Source organism: Dromaius novaehollandiae, chromosome 3, assembly GCF_036370855.1.
Source record: "Dromaius novaehollandiae isolate bDroNov1 chromosome 3, bDroNov1.hap1, whole genome shotgun sequence".
Classification (NCBI taxonomy): Eukaryota; Metazoa; Chordata; class Aves; order Casuariiformes; family Dromaiidae; genus Dromaius; species Dromaius novaehollandiae.
In genome coordinates, this window is record NC_088100.1 from 39,784,091 (window position 1) to 39,802,759 (window position 18,669).

Sequence of the window (18,669 nt, forward strand, 5' to 3'; positions counted from 1 at the left end):
TTGTTTTCTTGCTCCTATAGGTGAGAAGCTATACAGAAGGATTTGAACTCAGAGCCAGGGTTCAATACCCCTCCAATAAAGAGAATTCTGGACTGTGTCAGCATTTAGTTCAACTGTCTTAACTGGAGTCCCTCAGACTCAAAAATTTGTTTTGCGCTTCTACCTTTGGAATTTATCACTGATCAGCAGTTACTGAAATGCAATGCCCATTTTTATCAGGAGAACTCAATCAAGCTATATACGGCATGTTTATACTAATAACAGCCTGGCTGCAACGGAAGGCAGCAACTCCACTTAAGCTAGCACACTATATAGCAGCAAAGTGGCATACTTCACTACAGGCTGGTAGCTTGACAGCATAGCTCAAGCCAGAATCTTTTGCTCACTAAAATCCATGCTACTTCAAGCAGGCTTCACAATAGCCAATATACTTACATGGTAGTGGGGATGCTGTGGCAAGATATCCATTGCTACATTACTTTCATCTGTGGCTCTGTGTTTATATATGGATCTACAGTCTCCACAAGCAAGACACTTCAGCAAGAGACAAAGCCTCCCACCTTAACAGTGACCTTACCACTTAAATAGTAGCTCAGCATTCATGCAGAGTCACTCTTGTATCTTTATTCTGGGTACAAGATATTCCTCTTGCTTGCAAGTACATCATCTCATTTAACTCAAAAATGTTCTGCTTCTTTCTCCCAGGTGGTAAGACCCATAAATGGCAATATTCCAGAATAAAGTTAGTCTAACCACTGATTTCTTGGATCACAGCCAAACATGCATGTGATGCTTCCACATTCAAAACTAACAGTGGTTAGTGACAGATTTCACCATACTATTAAAAAGCACAAAACAAAGCGCAAAGTGCTTTTGTGTTTACTGCAGAATCTTAAGTCAAAACTAGCATGCTGTTTTATAAAACAAAGCACTTTTATGCAGAGAAACCTCAGGCCACATATCCCAAACTTGTCTCACACTACTGTTTACAATCAGATCTAAATCATTTTATATAAAACACCTCAACCAGATTCAGAAAAACACCATGCAAACAGCTTGTGAGCTTAGTTTTTAAACACTTTATCCCTCTCCCACCCTGAGCAAAAAATGCCATTAGAAGCATTCTTTCCATCTTAAATCTAGTGATTCAAGTATCTTCCTGAATCATCTTCAGTAGTCCCATATTCGAAAACCTGTAGGGTATAGTCTGGTGGTTAAGATACCTTTATTTTTGTAAATGCTTTCTATACTAGTAGTGCATAGTTTTTCTTGGTTATCTTCTCATGCTGTTTTAGGGCTACAGAATTCATACTGGAAGGTTTCAGCCAAATACTTAACATGCTTAGCGCTGCCCATATCTACCTTTTTCTGTGTTAAAGAAAAAAGAGATGAGCCTCTCACTTAAGTACACTGCTCCTGCAAACAGGCCTCCACTATTTGATATACAGGGATAACATGATTCTCTGGCATCTGTCTAGTACTGTCAATCCTGTTATCAGAGAGCATCCCAAAGGAATGTTTTGAAACATACAGAACAACATGAGGTACTTTGGTATCTGAAGGGTCATCCAAAATCCTAAACTTTGTTTTGCCTCTACTCTCATTACTGAAATCAGGAGAACATCTATTCTCATCAATTTTACTGCACATATGACATACAAGTAACATCTCCAGAGGTTTCCCTAATGTTCCATATTGGCTTCGCACAAAGGAAAATGCCTCTTCTGCTTGATAGTACCTTTACAACCTGAAAAGCATCATAAACCTACCCTATTCTTCTGACCTTCTAAGAGAAGTTACATAAAGATCTCTTCAAAATAGCTAACATACTACTTACCAAACATTGCTGCTGTATTATCCATTTCTCTAGTCTTCCACTATCCTTTTTCCACCAAAAAAGGAGAAAAAAGTGGACTGAATCAGCTAAGATGGGCAACTTTGACTTACCATCTGAGCAACTTCACCAGTGGCCAACAGCACCCAGACTTTTCCTACAGTTCCAGTGGGCAAAAGATGGAGACTGCTCTCATCACACTTTTGAAGTGCATAATGACTAATAGTTACATTGTCCAGGAGTCACTGAAGCAGAAAGTATGGAATTATTCCATGTGTCCAGTATGTCCTGCACCAGTCGATGCAGCAAAGCTACTTTACCTTTGTAGCTCTTGTAAAGTACAAGCTGTAAAGGAACACCTGAAGTGACTACAGAACTGATGTGCAACAGCTAGCAGGTTTTTCACATCCTCATCTTTATTCAAAAAAGAGCACATACAAGACATTGCACATTGAAATACCTATCCTCCTCAGTAACACTGTATTTGTTTTGTTACCAGAAGTAATAAATCCTGCTGAAAGCAAAGGGAAGCTGTTCTGCAGTAATATTCTGCAGCTTCTGATGCATTCAGTGGCTAAGATTTACAGAGTTGCTTGCTGAAAAGGAGCAGCCTTTGACCGAAGTAGCTGGGTACTGCTCACTATCAACAACCAACGGTGTTGGCACATTCCTGAAGCCCATGGTCATACCTACAGTGTATACAGTTTAGTCGCCAAATGGATTCTCCTAATTTCTGACCTTCCCAATGCTTTTGGACACTGCTACTTGTTAAGCTTTGCATTTCTTTGGTATTGCCTGACAGAAAAGTGGTCTTTTTCAGGTATTTATCATTTAGAAGCAGACATATTCCATGAGCTAAAAAAACCTCTGACTCTGTAAGGGAAAAGGGCTGCTAGCATCCAGTTCAGCATTTTCACCAGTTTTGTGTTAAGGGTGCAAGCTTTAGGGTATTTTTCTGTGTTTTAGTGAATTAGCTTTCAATGAAATAGTGATCTTGGAGACTATGAAAACAGTCTTAACTGTGTAGCTCTATCAATTTTTGGATGTACTGCTACTGTGCCATTTTCTTTTATTATGCTTTCCTGCCATTTAGATTTGAGGACCATGCTTTAAGGCAGATTGGGTCTTATGTACATAATGGTTTGTCTTTAAACCCTAATTTATTTGGTTAATGATTTCTATGATCCCTCTCCCTGGAAAAGTGTTCATTCGCTGAATGCAATGAGCATGCTGTTACTATTTTACTGCATGGTTGCTTTTCAAATGAATGCTCAAAGCAGATGTTCCCATGTGTGTACCCCCTTTTCCCTCTACTGACTTTTCCCCCCAAAGGCCAGAGTTCCACTCTAGTGACCTTGCTGAGGTAGCAGACAAAAACCCCACTTCTTTCTCCCTCACTAGATAAAAAAAGACAAGGCATGCTTTAGACCTAGCTTTTTTTGTAACCACAAATTCTGATGACACTTGAATCTTTCTTACAAGTTTCATGTTTATGCTTCCTCAGTGTCTTCAGTAACTGATTACCACAGATCATCTACTTGCTCTCATCTCCTGGATGACACTATGCTCAAAAAGCAGGCTCATTAGTAGGAACTTGTGTAACTATTTGTGCTTTCATCCTCTCTTTACATGGTCTACCTCTGAGTTCCACTGTTTTGAGTTACACAGATGCTCAGGATCAGCCAATCTGTAGACAGTTAAGATATTTTGAAAGGACAAATACTCTTAGGGGTTTTTCACAGAAACTGATGCTCACTGCTTGTTTCCCTAATACTGCTGTTATCCCCCTACAGGGAGGGTAGCTCAAAGTTTTGGAAAAGGTGCTATTTTAAATATGTAGACAGAGTGATTTTGGTTCACAAGTAATTTCTGAAAACAGTATCTGCTAAATAGTATGACATCAACTGTTTCAACAGGAGATTTTTAAAAACATGGTGTCCCACTTCAAGCGACAAAAACTTTCTTCAGGTGTTACACTTCCTTCCAGTTACAGACCATCCAAACTTGTCAGGTAGCACTGACAAAATGTTCCAACTCATCACTGGAAAAAGGAGAATAAGGTCTAAGTAAAATGGCTCCTTTTGAGGAAGAAATTGAAATTTGCAAACACACACACTTGGTATACATTAGCTTTTTGCAAAAATAACAACACTTAAAACCACAATGAGTTACAACATGAAAAAAATTAAATCAAGCCTTTTGGTCTCATCTCAGATGCCGGATCCGTAGGTTTTTCAGCAAGGAAATCAGGTTCGGGATAGGATCATCACAGATGAGATGCAAAAGCAATACAGCAATTTACATTTAGTAGGGAATGAGCTGGATTTGTACAGGATTCCCAATTACATTAAAAATTAAATATTCTCAGTCCTTCAACATACTTAAATAAGGTACACTTATTTAAAAACTTCCCATGTAGATTAGAAGGCTAACCAAGGATAGGCACAACTATTGGCACACTGTGCTTTTGGAAAGAAGTGGTCTTAAGTTCAGGACAGGTACATAATTAGTTACTGTATTAACTGGAAACACTATGCTAATATTAAAAAATCCCAAACTTCAAAATACAGAATCACTTCAGACTTTTGGAATGATAAAAATATTTGAAAGCCTTTTATTTACATACCTGAACAGCTGGAAGTATTTGTTCCTATGTTTTTGCCATTTCCCTGTCAAAGAGACATATATTAGCTGAGAAAAAGATTTTCTTCCACCACTTAAATAGCTGTCAAATTGTATTTCATCTCAAGCAGATCAATAAACTGCATTACTAAGCAGTTTATGAATCAGTATCTGGATCCTGTAAGTTCTATGAAACTTAAATTTCAAATATCCTCATAGCACAGTAAGATTTATTTTGCTTCTCTTGCCCAGTTATTGCTCAATTTGGCTCTACAACTATGACAGGCAACTAACCAATTAAGTGTAATCTGTGCCCTCCTACCCAAATCACAAAGTTATTTTCTGGCAGTTAGGTAGCGCCTGTTTCTCAGCTTGCATCAAAACATTAAAAACTGCAGAAGAGGCTAAAACCCATCAACAAGCAAACATTAAATAAAAAACTGCATCCAGGCCACTTAATTCTGTGCAGGAATCTTCACTGCAAGTGCCAGGGAAATTGAGAATATCTCATTCTGAATTTGAACCGATAACTTAAGGAAAAAAGGCCAAGACAGATCATGAAATATTTCAGCCCATTTTCCATTTTCCATAATGTAGATACACACAAGCCAAATACCATGCTAAACTTCAAATATGTCATTTTTAATACAACTGTTCATGTGTCACCTCATGCTTAGAAGTGCGATTTGAAAATGCAGTTTTAAAAGCAACCATTTAGAAGCAGTCATTGGGTCATTAAAAACCTATTTAGTCAAATTTCAAGGTCTTTATTTACCAAGTCTATTATCTTCAAAATTATTTCACCTATTCTGGTGCTACAGCAGTCTAATCTCAAAAGTCAGATTCATATATCTTTTCTTCAAGCAATCAGGTTCAGGATAGGCTCTTCACTGATCAGACATACCAATGGTTTTAACCATCACTTCAATATATCAAGCTTTTTAAATTAACCATAACATTTATTGTAATTCATACCTTTAAGATAGAAGCAGCTTTCAAACATCACTGCAAAGACACAAATGGCACAGGTCAGTTATACTAACAAAGCTTGCTACTACAACTTTTCTCTAAATCAGCCATTTAACAGTCACTCCACTTCCCCACTTGTAATGCCCTGTCTAAACAATAGAGCACCTTACAGGTAGCACTGCTGCAAAAGTTTTTCACTCCTACATTTCAACTTCATATACTGAGACAAAGCCTGGCCTTCAAAGGAAACCACTGACAGCTAGCAACATCATTAAATACCTTTTATTTAAAATACAGAATAAAATTACATTTTGTAGTAAGACAGCAAGATCACACCCTATCCTCCTTTATATTTTGACTTTTTAAATACAATCCATAAACTTGTCAATATTGAAAAAATGAACCAAATTAAATGAATTTCTTTGAAGATTAAATTCACATAAGAGGCAAAGTTCAAGGCAGCAGGTACCACGATATCAGTTGATGAACAGTAAACAGTCATAGGCACATTTTTTGCCTACTGCAAATGTAGTTTTAGCTTAGCCTTTTTGAGTTAGTCTAGCTCCAGAGCTGAAACAGCCTTAATATAATTTAGCTTTAATTTGTCACCAAATTCACTTTTTAGTCATTAAAGTTTGCTTTCCCAAATACCTGCATCTGAGCAAGCCTTAAGTTAACAGTGCTTCCTAAGAGTGCCAAAGCATAGGTGTCATCATTAGTTCTGAAAGACCAACAATACTTTGTTTCCTTGCCACAGCACCATTAATCCCAGACAAAGAATATTTCAAGTTAGATGTCAAACACCTCTTCTCTTTGTAGTTTCTAGTTTTCGCTGAGCAACAGCACACATTATGTCAACATGGACAGCAGAAGTGAGTTTAAATAAAGCACTAACATCCTTATGCACAGGCTGGAATGTGGTAGCATCTAGCTTGTACATGGGGACAGTAACATAAGTAACATAACCTGGGTAGTGACTGAAAAATTAAACAACTTTTCAAAGAATCTTAGCAGTGGTTTCATCTCAGAAGCCAGATCCGTATGAAGTTTCTCATCAACAAGTCAGGTTTGACAGTTTCATCATGATCTACCACTTTCAAATAAATACAGTAGTACACTAAACATCGATGAATGGGAACTGCAATGCACGTATTTTACAAAATAAGCTTTATGACATAAGTATGCATATATGCTGGAAAGAATACATTGTAATTAATAAAAAGTTTCAGCTGCTTATTACCTCTATCTGTTGTACTAGAGTCACCAGGAAATCTCTCATCAGGCCACTTGACTTTCACATTCTTAAGACTGCTTGTTGATACACCATACAGTTCTAAAAATACAAACCAACCAACCAATTACAATGTGATCATGCAGAATATTACGCAATGCTTTAGGAACAACCAAGTTTCACTCTTCTGGATTCCCCATTCCTCCCGGTTTTCTTTTCCGAGCACAATCATTGGCTGCAGGCATTTGAGTTGCATACAAATTAAACTGAATACAGCTCCTGGATTTATTTCCAGCATTTCCAAAAAGAACAAACATTGGCTATACTCCCTATTTGTATCAAGAAATCACCACATGCCAGCTTTGTTTTCTTCACCTTATCATTAGTGCAAACTGACAATCAACAGCATCTTGAAGCAATGTTTGTGAAATTTAGTGCGCATGCTTCAGACAGGCAGTTTACCAGCTCCTTCCAGCAATAGTTTGAAGTGAACCAAATAAACTATACACCACCTCAACTACTCACCTTAGCCTATACATTTCAAGACAGATCATGTCAAATAACATGTCTGAAAAGCAATCACACCTCCATTTAAGCTAACTGCATACCTACTAATTCAATCACACATCTATATGGCCAATCACATTAATTCCTCACCATTGGTCATTCAAAACATGCATAGCTTTCAGGAACATCCACTTGTGTGTACCCAGCATTCTTCTAGTTCTGATGGTGTTTCCATGAAGGGCTAGAATTCAAATTAAACAAAAACTGGATTTTAAAATTGAAAATGCCCATTAGACACTTGCTGTGGTCTAGCATGATCATATGTATTAGTAAGTCAGAATCATGATTAACAAGTGCTGAAAATTGATTTTTTTAACACAGCAATTCAAAATTAGTCTATTAAGAGACCTTCAACAATATTTGTCAAGTTGAAATTCTATACTATACTAGGAAGAGTCAGTCTGAATTTTTTGTGGACCCATTTGCAACAATCAGTATGTCTGAAGAAACAAAACATTTAAGCTTCTGTATCAAAGGTTTTTATGTAAGGAGGACTCGATGCATTTATTCACAATGCAATACTATTTCTGTCCACAGTTTGCAGGACCATAACCTCAATAATTATGTTTGAATATGATCATGTGTTAGAATTCATGTGAATCCTAATATGTCCAAGAGGGCCAAACAGCTAACTTGCACATCATCTCCAAAATCAGTATAATTTAGTATCAGTTACCAGATGCTTTCACACATAGGCCTTCACACTTACTGAAGCCACAAAATCTCAGGAGAGCTGGGGTTGGAAGGGACCTCTGGAGATCACCTGGTCCAGCTCTCCTACTACAGCAGGCTGCCCATGTCCAGTTGGGTTTTGAACATCTCCAAGGATGGAGACTCCACAATCTCTCTGGGCAAACTGCTCCAAAATATTACAGCAAAAGAGATGAGACTAAAACCAACTGAATAAAGGGCTGGCCTTCACACAGTAAAGAGCATAAAAAGCTTAGGTAATTACCAATCAGTTTAAAAGCAACCATGAAAGTGTGACATACTATTGCTCCTTTTTGTCCCACTTGATAGTTATCCAAAGATGACAATCTCTGGCACCTGACAGGGAATTATTTTCAGACAGGCAAAAATAAGAAAACAGCCTAAGAACTGGAAGCACTTATTATGCTGATCAATGACAAAAATGTAACGTTCCTTCTACACCAACCAAGTGAAAAAAAATCCAGAACCATACCTTAAAGCTTCTGTACAATATATCGGACACCACTGAGTACTTCCTCTTCATAGTACCTAAAAATAAGCAAAATAAACTTAACACTCAAACAGCAATCAGATTTTTAGTAGCAAGCCATAAAAACACACACAATACTACATGATAATCATGAGCAATTTCTGTAGTCTTAGCAGTATGCTGAGTGTCAGAAGTGTTAATTTGCAGAAGGTCTTTTAGCAGCAAGAAATACAGCTACTTTGACATTACAAGCAAAGGAGTGACAAGTTACATCTACTTGAAATCCACTACTTAGGTAGTGGACCTAACGCAGTGACCTCTAGCATGTGTTTACTACTAACATTCAGAATTTTTAATGAAAATCCATTAGGTTAAGCCTTTAGTCCCTAAAGCGTAAGCATTACCTATTTTTAATAGTTTTGCATAATATCTAATTTTAACTACATATTTAGTATTCAACCTACCACAAGCCAAAGAAACACATGAAGTTTTTGTCATGTCATGTAAGAGCACCTTTACAGTACAGAAATCCTGAAGAAATGTTTCTCATTCCACACTGTATGACCCAGTAAACATAGCAATCCATTGCAGATTCATTACTAAACACAGTTTTGTTTCAGACAATTTAAACTATGAAAAACACGGGCTTATTTATTATACCCCGTAACCAAGTCCTACTAATGGACTATGAGGATTCAAAATTTTTACTCTTTGGTCATTTAATGTCTGACCCAGGCTATCATGTCAGATACAGGCAGGTTAATTCAATATGGAACAACTGCAACCCACAACTACCTCCTAACCACTGCTTGCTGATGGAGCTTAAAATCCTAGCTGTGCTTTTTGTTCTTCTGCTCACTCTTCCAGAAAGCCTACTTGCTATGTGACATCAACTTCGCAAAAGGCAAATTGAAAAAACTCCTTAAACCACTGGAAGTTTTCTTTCATTTTAAAAAAGATCCCTTTGTTCTAGGCTCCTCTCTCATTGCCTAACAATACGACATCCATATTTTAAGCGTTGAAGTAATCTTATGATTCATGTTTGTAAGGAAATCAAGGATTTTTTTTATTCCTAGTGTGATTTCTTCTCAACCGATTAAGTAGATTTTACAGTCACTGTATATTTACAATTTTTGTAAGACAATTTAATGACACTTAGGATTAAGCAAGTTGAAATGATACAAAGGAGCATACCAACCCCATATAAAATGAGCAAGTCAACTCCTTCTGCAAGAAGCCCTACTCGTCTTAGTAAAGTACTTCATTCTTATCCAGACGTTTAGGCCGATTTAATTTATCGGCATCAGCCAGCGTTTGAAATAACTCCTCAAGCTACAGCTGAAAGACTGTATCGCCCTAGAAAGGGATTGCTCTCAACCCTAGCAATTAAAATCAGACACCACGTGCAGAAAGCAATCGTTAACCGGCCCCAGAAGACACCCAACGCATTTACTCCATACGCCCGCACGGCGCGGGCGGTACCGGCTACCTACCAAAATGGCGTAGGCCGGGCAGAGCCTCACCAGGCGCCGCCCGCGCCGGGGCAAAATGGTACCCCCGCCGCCACGCGCGCGGCGGCCCCGGCAACTACCCATCCCACAATGCCTCGCGCCGCGCACCGTCGCTTCCGGCGGGCAACGCGCCCCACCACCCTCTCGCCCCCTCCCCGCGGAAGCGCGAGGCATACTGGGGCGTGTAGTCCGTGCCCTCGGTGCCGCGGATGCAGCGGGGCGGCTTATCCCGGTGGTCCGGCCCTCGCGGCACGGCCTGACATGGCCTAGTACCCTCTCCCCGACTCCCCTTCCACGAGCGAGTCTCACCGCCACCTCGAGCCTCAACTGTTATGAGGCGTCGCTAAAGAGCGAGAACGCGCTAAAAAGGCCGAGCCTCGTAAAAAGGAGGGCATTAAAAAAACGCCTAGGTACCCCTCCAACCCTGCCCGCGCGATCAGCGAAAACCACCCACAAGCCCCGCCGCCACCTCACCCACCGCCGCTGACTCTCCGCAGGAGAAGAGGGGGTGGGGGGGCGCTCGCCGCCTTTATGTGGAGGCGGCGGGATGGGAACGAGGCTGGCCCCGCCCCGCCTGGCCCCGCCCCTTGGCGCCTGTTGCCCCGCGAGCCGCAGGGCGGGCTCCGCCGTGACCTGGCGCGGGGCTGCGTCTCTGCCGCCCGGCGCGCGCGGAGGGGGTGGGCGACCGTTACCCCGCCCTGTCCCGCCTCCGTTGGGCCTGGGCGGCCGTGGGCGGCAAAGCGCTGCGCGGCGTCGCCCGGCCCCTCGCTAACGGGCCGGAGGGAGGCCGTGGGGAGCAGGAGCCGTTTGAGACCCAGAGCGTTGACGTGTTTTCCGCAGGCTCCTCCCGCTGAGGGAGATGGGGCGCTTCTGAGGGCCGCGGCCGCCTTTCAGCCCCCCAGCGTGGCAGCGTGCTCACAGGGTGGTGCTTCCCCTCTGTTTTCAGAAAAAAGGGCATTAGTCAGCTTTGTTTAGCATTAAATGCAATGCATAGCTCAGCACCTGCTGATTAATTTCGGTTAAAGTTGCCCTAGGGTAAGAGGCCACAGCCTCTGGTTGCCTAGCCTCCCCTCCCCCCCCCCCCCCCCCCCGGAGTCTGGCCTGCAGGCCTGTGTCAGCCTCCGGGGCTTTGAGCTCCGTGCTGCTGTGGGGTCGGGCTGCTCTGCCTGTGAGGTGGCAGGAATGCAAGGGCTAAAGAGAGCGCTACTCTCTGCAGCTTGCAATGGCGATGTGCCCTGAGAGGAAGGAAAGAATGAGTACTTAAGCCTGGTGTTTGATCATGGTGCTGTTCATACATTTTGCGTTAAAGGATCTTTGCATAAGATGTGTAGCTAACAAGTAAACACAAGAACCTAATACAGCTCTACCTCCTAAACCTAAAAAAAGATATTTTTCATTGAACACTTGTTTCCTATGTCTGTCTTCTGTTATTCTTTCCTAGGGATCCAACTTGTTAACTTTTTATTCCATAGCTCTGCCTAAGTGTTTCAACTTTCCTTTGTCTCTAATTAGATCTCTCTGAAACCTTACCACATGCACACCCTTTTGCTTTTTGGAAACAGCATGCAATGCTCTGTAATATTCCAAGTCATCAATGCTGAAAAATTTCTTCTTACCCACAGCAGACAGAAAGCTTTCTGGAATGCATATTATTTCTTTCTGCAGTTTTCACTCTAGAAAGCCTAAGGATACAGTTCCCCAGCAGACCTTAGAGTGGGCTGCCCCAATGCTGACACATCTTTAGCCATCACAGCACTACTGGAAGTTGTACAATTGCAGCCAGAAAGCTGATTAGTTTTCAGCTGAATCAGCCTCCTGTGCAGGTGTGGAAATGTTAGTGAAAGGGATGGGAACAGGAATCTGGGCTACACGGGAGATGGCAGCATCACTGCAGCCCAAATGACATTTAAACTGCTATGGAACCACATCCTGAATTCCAATAATCTATGTGGAGGTTCTCTGTAATTGTTTATAAATAGTCTCTAACTTTATTGCCCACCTTGTTATTGAGAGGTTTATCGAGTATATCATTCCATTTAGTAGAGGAAAATCAAGAAAAAAAAAAAGGAAAAGGGGAGAAAAGTTCAAGAAATTGTTCAGTGTTTTGGCAACAACTTGTAAAGAACACTACAAGAATTGGTGGTCCACAATTACAGATGGACTTTCAATAGAAGAGAGTCTTATCCATTGGGAGCTGGTAAAGAAAGTCTAGGAAATGGTGTTTTACAATAGTAACATATCCAGTAATTTTATTCCTAAAGTTATTAAGATTAATACTATCAAGAAAACTAAATAGTAGACACAAAAGCTTAAGCTTATTTTCTTCTGAGGCCACTGAGTGAGATGATACTCTTCTTTTTCTCTCTCCTATTCTTCCACATCCCATTCTACCTGAGATCATCTTCTTGCCTGCAAGCAGAGTGGTCCAAATGGCATATTGCAAGCTACAGCCAGTCTACCACCTTTTCAGCTGTAATCTGAGGCATCAGATAAATGATCTGTGTGCTGCCTTTTTCTCTAAGTGCCTCCTACCTGCAGTTGTTGAAGCTCCTATTTCTGTATGAGAGGAGAATGCAAAGCTAGAAGCATCAGGGAATAGTTGCTAGTGCCTTAGGTAAGCCTCAGCAGGTGAACTTGCACACAGGCAAGCAGTTAGTTTATGCAGGTGTATCAATATGGCCTGTTGGGAAAGACCCCAAACTGACATTTCCCATGCAGCGCTGAAAATGTTAAACCACTCTTCCTTAGTGACATCAGGGTTAAAAACAAGCAAAATAATCACAGCACTTAACTATGATTTGTTTATCCTTGAAGAAAGAAGGCAGCTCCTTACTGTTCCTTTCCTAAATGCTAAATAATTACGTTTTTTATACAGCACTCTGTGGAGAACTTTTACATATGTTATTCTCTTGAAGAAAGGAATTTCTTGTCTGGGGGAAAAACAGAGACACTCATAATTTAAGCCCAAAGTATATTATATAAAGCAGAAATGAGTACTGTTTTAGCTTACCATTGACAATAAGAATAGTCTATAAATAATGAGATGACTAAGGGCCTGTCCAAAGTTGTGGGGTCCTGCTTTGCATTGTGAGCTTTGCAGATGAAGCATGAGCATGCACTTCCTGACGGGAATCTTACATCTTGCAATGCTACTCCACGCCAGCTTTTGCAATTTGGCCGAAGAAACTTCTCCTCTAAGTCCTGCTAGAATTTAGCGTACTAGTCTACTAGCAGTGCCTGAATGAACACTGTGTACAAACATTTCATCCCCAAAGTGCCTCATATTTCTCAGTATCACCTAAGTCCACTAGTGCTGGACAAGCTTGTGGGTCAAGTGAAGTACAGCTTTATTGTAGTTAGACAATAAAATTGAATTCGTGAATTACAAGGGTAAAAAAGATAACCAAAAGAAATTGAAAGGTATACCACCATTCCAGACTATATTTTAAAATACTGTTCCTTCTTGGGTGCTTTTTTTTTTCCTTCGAGGCTTCTACATCTTTAAGCTATATCCCAGGTGTTAGGATGAGGGTGCAACCTATACAGAAGTACCTCATCCTCAAACTCTCCCTAGAGACAGTTCATACTAAGGTTAGTGTGAACCATAAACCTGGCTGCCATCAAACAAATTGCTTCCTAGTTTAGCTCACCACACAGCTGCATGTTTATGCACAGTGTAAGTGCTGGTAGAAAGGAGTGCTGGGTATAATGCTGGGAGCATACAGGATTGCCTCTTTTAAGGCTTGCACAAATTTAGACCAGGCTAAAGCAAGCACAGTCTGAAAAGCTGGTATTTGGATTATCTCAAGGACTTTTCAGCTCCAGGCAACACTCTCTAAGTTCTCCTCTTTTTTTTAAATCTTTTTAAATTTCTTTCTTTTTCTTGTTCTTTTTTGTGTTCTTTTTCTTTCTCTTTTTTTTTCTCTCTCCCCCCACTTCCCCTCTCTTCCCATTTTAAATCTGGCTTCCTGGCTTTTCTCCAATAGTCTTGCAGCTTTGATGACTCACATCTCTTGGTTTAGTTTGGGGTTGTTACTGGTGCATCCTTTGGGATGCTGAGTTCCCCTCCCCTCTCATCTTCCAAGCAGGAAGTCTATTGTATACGGCTTTAATGTCTTCCTTCTTAGAACGGATGGTACTCATTGTAAAATCATAAAGTGCATCATAGAATGCATCAGCAGTGAAACAATTTTGTCTAGCTTATGATTTTGACCCTGTTCTTAACTTTTTATAGAGACCAGGGTCAATTATTTATACTTCTCAAATATGTATTTTCTGATTTTTAGCCACTACAGTGTTACAGAAAAACAAACACATTTTGTTTATGATAAATGAGATCATAGAAACATAAGAACAGCTGTACAGGGTCAGACCATAAGTCTATCTCCCCCAGTATCCTGCCTCCAACTGTAGCCAAAAGTGAATGCCTAGGGAGGGATGTAGGAATAGAACAAGCACGTAGTGATCCTTTCTCTGAATATTCTCCCAGCATCTAGGAATGTAAAACTCAGAGACATTTGAGAGATGTTTTTGTGAATGTAACAACCATCAATTAATTTGTCATCTGTAAATTTACCAAGTCTATGCTGGAATCTCTATAAAATTTTAGTATCCACAATGCCCTTTGCAAGGAGTTCCACAGCTTAATTAGCATTATGGGAAAAAACACCTCCTTTGGTTTGCTTTGTACCACTCATCATTAGCTTATTGCGTAGTTTTAGAAGAAGCAGTGGGCAATCCATCCCTGTGCAGCCATTTCCTTCTACCAGTGATTTTATACATCCCCATGAAAACTTTCTCTCCACCATTGTCTGTTTTCCAGGCTGAAAAATCCTTGTTTACGTAATTGTTCCTCACATGGGAGTCAATTCTTACCTTTGACCTTACTGTCATTGCTCTTTTTTAAACTTTTTTCTTTATGAGATGGAGATCCTAAAATAATTCAAGAAGCAGCCTGTATTCAAGAACCAGCCACAACATGGGTTTATACAGTAGCATAATGACATTCTCTATTTTCTTCTCTGTTTCCAGGCAATTCCCAAACTTTGGTTTACTTTTTTGATTATTACTGTGCATGGTGCTGACATTTCTACAGAACTATCCATCATGACTGCAGGATCTCACTTCTGAGCAATAAAGGTCAGAGTCTATCATTTTATATTTGATATTATGATTGCTTTTCTCAATGAGCAGTATGTTATATTGATGCATATTGAATTTCATGTGTTGTTGTTATGTCCACTCAGTTTTTAAGCCTATTCTGCAGCTCTTTATTTTTCAGCCATGAATAATCAACTGATCAATTTCTTTACCCCTCTGCTTATCACCTTTTGCAGGTCAATTATGAATATGTTGAACAGCTCATGTCACTACAAATTTCTGCGGTATTCTTCCTCCACTGAAAATGAACCATTTACTTCTACCCTCTGTTTCCTATCTTTCAACCTCTTATCCTATGTCTGCTTAGCTTCCCTAAAAAAGAGGTCTTGCTGAAAGTTTTCTGGAAACCCATGCACTATATCTGCAAAACCTCCCATATCACATGCTTGCTGATAAGAAGCATGACTTAACTTTACAGAAAGTGTTCTGACTTTTCCTGTATAGACCATGCTTATCCAAGCTCCATTAACTGTGTTTTTTATTATAAGCTTCTATTATTTGTCTGGTATGGATGTCAGGCTTAGTGTGGTATAGTTTCTTGGATTTTGCTAGAACCTTTTTAAAACATTGTAATCATGTTTGCTACTTTCCATTCTTTAGTACAAGATTAATTTTGAGTGAAAGCTTCCTTACATACCACAGTTAGTAATATTCTAGTTCAAATATTTCATCTGGGTTCCTCTGGAATACTATGTGACGCTGTTTAAACAGCAATGTCCTCAAGAAGTTTGGAACAACTTCCCTGATGAATGCCTCATAAGGGTTCTGGTATGGGAAACTTCCACAATCTTCCACACTGAACACAGAAGCAAAAAATTAATGCAATTGCACGGCCTAGTTTTCTCTGAACATTCTTTTTACACCCTGCAGGCTTCCTACACCCCATATATTTGAAAAGGGATATATTATTGTATAGTGGCATTTACTTTATTCTGGCATTTACTTATGTTGGCCCTTTTGCCTTTTTTCAAGTCTTTCTTGACTGGTGATTTTATGCCTTCAAGATAGTGTTCTCAGATTGTCTTCGTACCACTTGTGAGTATTTAATGCTTATAGGTGTTCCTTTTAGTTTTGTTTTTAATAAACATCTTCATTTTTATGCAGCTTACCTTTCTGAAGTTGAGAACATCTGTGGTGGATATTTGTTTTTTCTTTCTTCTGCAAAGATAGAGTATCTAAATGTACAACGGTCATTGATACAGATCTATTTGGTTTATTGTCATAATCTAATCATTTTATGTATGGCTAAAATTAATAGTAAAGCTTAATTAAGTTTTATGCAACCAAAAAACCTTGCAAACCCTCTGCATTTAGTTACTTAAAAGAAGCAATTAAAGTTGGCATTTTATGACAAGCAAACTAATTAATATTAAGAATTTTAAGTTAAATTAACTATATTTCTCTGTTTATCAGGATAAGTCTCTGTCATGTCTCCAGGAATGCATTACCATAACTACTTTATTGTTTAACAGGAGAAGCTGTTATTATCATCTTGAACTACAGTAGCATTTCAGTATCCCCAAAAATACTTATGAGGAAAATCTCAATCTGAGTCACTGTTAATGCTTGGGAACATTATCTTTCTCTCAGTGCTCAGATCTGTCCTGTGTTATTTTCCATAAACAGCATACTACTGAAAGATTGCTTCTTTTGACTGCTTTATAGTTACTGCTTATCTTATTTTTTTTTGCTCACCCTAGAGAGATTAGATGAACAGGCTCAGATGAGATGAAAGCATTGAAGTAGGAGTACTGGGAAAAGATGGTAGCAAGCAAGCTCTGCTATTTAATATTCTTGTCATTGTTCAGGGGCACAGCTAAGTTTAATAACATTTGCAGTCACTTCATTCATTAATGTAATATCTTCACATATAGTCCTTATATAGCATTCCTCTCACAAATACTCCATTTGGTGATGCATATACAAAAAGATAGTAAGTCTCTGTGTACCTGAACATCTTAAAACTCTGTGTTTTAAAGTATGTCTTGGACATAGTGTATTTTCTGTGGTAGCCTGTTAGATTCTTCAGCCTCTTACAGGAGTTCAAATTAACTTCAGTAGTACCAGAGAAGGCAACAAACCTTTTCTTAATAATTATTTGATAGATGACTCTGTCATGAGTAGGGAAAACACTTAAAACTGCTGGATAGGTCATACTTTCCCCAACACTAATATTTATGCCTGGAATATTTTGTTGTAGCAATGATATGGAGACCTGCAATTAAATTGCTGTGTTGCTGGAAATTTCCTGTAGGAAATTTATGTTTATCCACAAGACATTTGTTAACAAACCTCTAAAGTAAGCATGGCCATAAGGATAGGCAAATGTTTGCTATACATGATTGTCCAGTTATACGTGTTTTCCTTAATTACCGTGAAGTAACATTACATTGTCCTTAGTCTACCATTGAATATGGTAGATATTTATGGAAAAAAATAATTTCAAATAATATTCTTAGAAAACTCTGTATTAAAACAACTTATAATTTTATGAACAGGAAGAGAAAGCCGAATAGGGAAAAAAGGTTTCTCTCTCATATAGCCTTAATAAATTGAGTGTCAAGCTCACCTTAAGCAGGAAAAATATCTTTGCATTCCTTAATGAGAGGCTGCATCTCATTCTTACAGCAGACAAGCCTGCTGGGTATTTGATTTTTTAACCAACACTGTTCTTAAGATTGCACTTTTGCATAGGTTTGTTTACAGTTATAATTAAAATATCTTACAATCACACCCTATGCAAAATCAGGAAAAACAACACATTTTCAACTTTCAATAACCAAGTGCCATGTGAACTATTACAACAAAATAGAAGTTGTAAAACTGCATTCCGGCCTCTGGAATTGAATCTGGAAATGATAAGCACAAATCTCTGGGTAAGAAAGAGGCACCGTCTTTGAAGCAGAGATTTCTTGGAAACTTCTTTAACTGGCTGGAATGTTTCATTTGATAGAGTAAGAAAATAAAGTATGCATACAGATTATTTTACCCATAGCATGCATATAAAAGTGCATATAAAGATTTTTTTAAAAATAGTAAAGATGTAGGAAAAAGTAACAGTATTATCTACAATGTTAATATATTAATTTTAATAGGTTTAATTTTAATAGGTTTAATTTTGCATCAGGCTTCATTTTGTACCATGCACAGGTCTTTCCATGTAGTAAACTTGTGTAGACACAGGTATTTTTCAAATCCTTTTTATTCTAGATATTTTGTTTCTATGTTGTTCTTAAAAATAGCAAGACTCCCTTGCTATTTTTAAGCAACAGGATACTGTTTTAGCAGGCTTTGTGAGGCTTATTTTCCTCTTAGCACCTCAGTTCTTCACATACAGAGATCAAGCACTTTCTACAGGTGTGTTTTAACTTTATGGCTAAGTGGATCTTATGAGCTGCTGCTGAAAGAGGTGGCTTTGTTCTCCCCTCCTCCCCTGTCACCACTGGGCTAATGATCATGCTGCTACAGGACAGCTATCTCGTGTTATAGAAAACAATTAACTTTTTTGTAACTAGTTTTCTGCCAAGTCAGCCACCTGAACTGACTTGTACTGTGACCACATAACCACTAGATTTAACAAAAGGGAAGTGGTGGG

The 18,669-nt window shown here is 39.2% G+C and overlaps 1 long non-coding RNA gene and 3 other non-coding genes across 9 annotated transcripts; all 4 read right to left on the reverse strand.

The window, feature by feature from the left end:
• Window positions 1-2,228: 2,228 nt before the first annotated feature.
• On the reverse strand, window positions 2,229-10,454 carry LOC112995875 (uncharacterized). 6 transcript variants are annotated; one of them, XR_010388280.1, is made up of 8 exons: window positions 10,393-10,420; window positions 9,602-9,782; window positions 8,407-8,462; window positions 7,314-7,404; window positions 6,666-6,758; window positions 5,432-5,461; window positions 4,461-4,503; window positions 2,229-3,875 (listed from the first exon to the last, which is right to left on the reverse strand). It is a non-coding gene; the product is annotated as an uncharacterized LOC112995875 (long non-coding RNA). The 6 variants fall into 6 exon arrangements; XR_010388279.1 differs by having other exon boundaries at window positions 10,389-10,412; XR_010388281.1 differs by lacking the exon at window positions 9,602-9,782 and having other exon boundaries at window positions 7,314-7,427; window positions 10,393-10,454.
• Window positions 4,042-4,109, reverse strand: LOC112995887 (small nucleolar RNA SNORD50). The gene has a single exon (XR_003262290.1). It is a non-coding gene; the product is annotated as a small nucleolar RNA SNORD50 (small nucleolar RNA).
• Window positions 5,285-5,352, reverse strand: LOC112995888 (small nucleolar RNA SNORD50). Its single transcript, XR_003262291.2, has one exon. It is a non-coding gene; the product is annotated as a small nucleolar RNA SNORD50 (small nucleolar RNA).
• LOC112995889 (small nucleolar RNA SNORD50) lies at window positions 6,447-6,513 on the reverse strand. The gene has a single exon (XR_003262292.2). It is a non-coding gene; the product is annotated as a small nucleolar RNA SNORD50 (small nucleolar RNA).
• Window positions 10,455-18,669: the final 8,215 nt, after the last annotated feature.